A 4,589-nucleotide genomic window follows, 5' to 3' on the forward strand; every position below is an offset into this window, starting at 1 on the left:
TTCAGTGGTAAACTGATTTCTCCTTTATTTTCTTCGAATTTAAAGTTGCAAATGTTTTGACATCGAGTATCAACCCCTTGTTAAGGGTAAATAGTGAAATAGATAACAATAGCTAAAGACCCATGTGTGTTTTGAAATCTCACATGGTAATCTTTGAGGAATCAGCTGGCCTTGCTCGGTGCAGAGGCAGTCTTAGATCCAGACTGACACCCCAGGTGCTTGCAAATGAAGTCACCAGCAGCTATAAGCTTCCCCAAATCCACATTGGTTTGAATGCCTAAACCATGTAGCCTAAACCATGTAGCATGTATACTACATCTTCAGTGGCAACATTCCCAGAAGCTCCCTTTGCATAGGGGCATCCACCCAGACCAGCCACAGACGAATCCACTACACTGATTCCCATCTATAAATTTATCGATTGAGCCACAAAGTCATATTCATCATCATTAGTAAGCCATGTTAGCACCAACTATTTGAGATCAGCTACGTGCTTCCTATTGTGTTACTTGACTTTAGAGGATTCACTTACTTGGAGGGCCACCAGAATGTTTGGGAGTGCTTCGCCGTAGGTATCATGAAAATGGACAGCAATCTTGTCCACTGGAATGAGGGATGTCACCGCTTCAAGCATTGGGATCATGGTACCTTCATGGTAGAAAAATCCAAGTTAAACTAGCATCGTGTTTGAATTGTTACATTGTGGATAAACTTACCGTCAACATAGTATTGATGTTTCAAGTTCAACAGATTTTCAGTTACAAGAATCTAAGGCTCGTCCCAAGAAAGCCAAATAGGCAAATCTTACCTAGAGTAGCGAGTCCAATGGTATCACCAAGTGAGATCTCATAGCAGCCCATATCATAGAGTTCTTTTGCCACATTTGCTAATTTTTCTGGAGGAATTGGTCCTTCTGTGGGGCATCCCACAACACAGGATAAATACCTATCGATTAATGGAGGTGCATTTCAGATGCACCAGAAGAATGAGTGCCGAACTTCAGAAAATAGTCTAAGGCACATAAAATGTGTCAAAAAAAATCAATGAGAATATTGCAAATGCCACACTAATGTACATAAGTAGTTGAAGGGGCAAGGGATACCCACAAAATTGGGAAGGTCTAATCGGTGACAAGTAGAAAAGTTAAAAACTATAAAAACATATGGGATTCTTTGGTTAAGATTGAGTTTAGCAATGGTAATTATTGATAACTATGGATTGGATAGGGAAGCAAGTAGTACCCACAAACAGGTAAGTTGAGTTCTTTAGCAGCAGCAATGACTTCACGATAACGAGTAAGGCTCTGGTCAATGCTGCAATTAATGTTGGACTTGGAAAAGGACTCAGAAGCTGATACAAATATTGCGATTTCCTTTGCCCAAGCTGCAATGGCTGCTTTAAATCCCCGAACAATGCTTGTGTAATTATAAACACTTCCTCAGATTATGAGATCCTACCCTGCAACCCGAGATTCAGACATAAATATTGAACTTACTTCTAGATTTGGTGTCAGGACAGACAAACTGACACCATGAACATCATGAATTGCTTCCATGACATCCTTAGCATCTGCTAGCTGCAGTGAAATATGAACATCAAAATTTGAAGATTCAATATATAATATTGAAAGAAAAACCATGTTAATTACCTCAATCAGATATTTTAAACGTTGAAGATTATTGAGAAATTAAATAAACAATATGCATATCATTTATATGAGCTTAAAATGTTCACTTTAAGAATTATCAACTGATATTAGCTTCATATTCTCTCTTGTTTGTCACTTCATTAGATGCGAACCTTTCCAAGTTCCTTTGAAAAAAATAGATTTAAGCTTTATCACTACTAAAAAGTTGCAAGTACCAAAAACAACTTATAACTATATTGGAACTGTTACCTGTGGCACCCATTTTGGAGAAACAAAGCTTGTGGCTTCAACAACGGATAAACCAGATGAAGCCAGTTTCTTTATGAGTTCAACCTTTACAGCTGCAAGTATTATGTGGTTTTCATTTTGCAAACCATCCTAGGACCAACTTCAACTATTTTCACAAATCTTGGCATTCCACCAAAAAACTGCAAATGTGACATTTATCAATTTGCTAGTATTTTATTTCGAACAAGTAATGTCAAACAAAAACAAGTAACTATGGCCGACCATAACATTAGAGTTACAGGTCATTGACAAAACTCAAATAAAAGAATATGAAAATTAAGTTGTTATAAAAAATTAAAATTAAAAAAAAAAATGAGGCAGCCTGCTGCACAAAGCTCCCGCCATGCAGGGTCTCGGGGAAGGATCCATTGTACGCAACCTCACCCTGCTTTTTGTAAGAGGTTGTTTCCAGAAAATTAAGTTGTTATAAAAGAAAAAAAAATGTGGAAGCAAAGAATATTCTCCAGCATAAACCCTGCACCAACATTGTTCTGTTTCAAGGCTACACCATTTCTGCTCAATGCATATCAATGCATAGGATTATTCTAAATTTGTAATATTTTCTGGTATTGACATTCATCTAAACATTAAAATAAGCTGAAATTGTCCATCTTTCCATTACATTTTATAAAGATATTTTGCTAGCCAAAAAAATGCACATATGCAAGTTATTCCAAGGCAACTCATTGGAAGGGTTCTGCAGAAACCATGAATCACAAACCTTGCTGAATACTGCCTGATTCCCATCCTTGTGTGATAACCAAACCAAGGAATTTCTAGAAAATTTATCTCTCGTTTGCCTTCTCCAGCCATAATCTTCACTGTAAGAAGAAGAGAGTTGAGGCTGATTAGAATCAGACCAAAAAAAAACAGTAATGGTTAAAAAACAAAGGAGAAATTTATTTTGAACTATGATTATGTAATTTCAGAATAACATGGGAACAAAAACCTCCGAGAAGTATAATGCAAGATTAAATCTTATATAAAAAAAAGATGTACCAAATTCTCTTATTCACTCTTACAATGGAACACAAGTATGATGACGTTGAAACAATTTAAAAGGTGCAACATGAACATCAGGTAACAAAATAATACTGTGGTTGTTATTTGAGATTTATAATTCTATCAGATATTCAGTAAGCAAATCATCAATTTTTCTTTTGTATTTTGTCAAATGACCTTTCCTAGTCATGCTTAACATGACATAGCCAACTTTAGTGATGCACCTACAACATAGTAGTGAATACTCATCACCAATTATCCATTCAAGTAGAGAGAGGACTTAATAAGACAGTGGGACATTTCATTATAAATAAATAAATAAAAATCGCATATAAGCTTTTAGTTGGGTAAATATTTCCATAATAACCCATCCTGCAATACTGATTCTTTACTTTAAGGTTATGGGAGTCAATCTGTCACATATGGATGCATTGGTATGCATACTAGTATAGATAAGAAATATATCGATGATCCTTTTGCCAAGCAGTATTTCATCATTCAATGTGAGTGTTTCAAAAGGAAAAACCTTTAATCATACAGAACATGGTCCAACCACCAAACTTACTTGCAACTGTTAGATGGATGAGCTACACTCTCTGGCTTCAGTTAGGCAATTACCAACTTCTTTCTCATCAACCCTCGGTCTGCAGGCAGTGGAGGTGCATTGTTGAAGCCTACTGATAATGCTCAATCTTGGCACATTGTCAAAACAAAGAGCCTCCTCTATACTTGACATTTTTCACTGGATGCAATGCAAAACACCCCAGCAAGAAGCAGGTGGCTCACGTCCCTTAGAGTTAGACTTATATCAAAGCAATTGATAAAAGTTCAATGCACTTGCCAGGTAAAAATTAAAAAAAAAAATTGCAATACTTGAACTAGATGATAATTATTTCCACATACATTTCGTTGAAACTGCTGTACTTAAACTAGTTGATTATTCCAACTGTGTTAAAATAATGCCTTAAATTCTTGGTTGGTAAAAAATGCATAGAAGATGACCCTATAATATTGATTTTAAGGAGGAAAAAAATATTAAGAATGCAACTAGTTCTATTTGAGCCATCCTATAAAAGATCTAAAAATATACCTGAAGAAATAAATCAAATGCATCCAATCTTTATTAGGTTTTAAAAATTAAGGTATCCACATGGGTATGAGAACATCACTAATCCCACAATATAACCAATGTAGTTTTCCTATTCCTTATCTCCTTCCAATTTGATTTAGCCTTAACCAATCCCAATGCACTAAAGTTTGGTTCGATATGAAGGGATTGAAAGCGTTAGAAGAAGTAGTGTAAACAAGAATCACGGAATAATCATACTTCAACTAAACAACCAATCTACTCCTCGAATAGAAACATGAAACCACCACTAAAATTTTGGCGGGTGGGGGTGGAGCAGGAAGAAAATTTCCGACTGACCTGAAATCAAAAGCTCAGACGGGGACGCCGAAGGAAGATGATGAACTTTCTCCTCTCCCGATTTCAATAGGGCAAAGATTATAGTTTTATTAGAAGCGAAGCAAGCGATTTGGTCGAGTTGATTGTTAGGGGAGCTTGTGCCTTCCCTTACCGCCCACCTAGAGCTCCAATCGAAGCCGCAAAAAAATCGAACGAACGATGGACGAAAAAGAGGGAGAAAGGTGG

General features: G+C 36.4%; 1 pseudogene; it reads right to left on the bottom strand.

The window, feature by feature from the left end:
• On the bottom strand, positions 1-3,674 carry LOC122026608 (annotated as a pseudogene).
• Positions 3,675-4,589: the final 915 nt, after the last annotated feature.

This window comes from Zingiber officinale, chromosome 10A (assembly GCF_018446385.1).
Source record: "Zingiber officinale cultivar Zhangliang chromosome 10A, Zo_v1.1, whole genome shotgun sequence".
Lineage (NCBI taxonomy): Eukaryota > Viridiplantae > Streptophyta > Magnoliopsida > Zingiberales > Zingiberaceae > Zingiber > Zingiber officinale.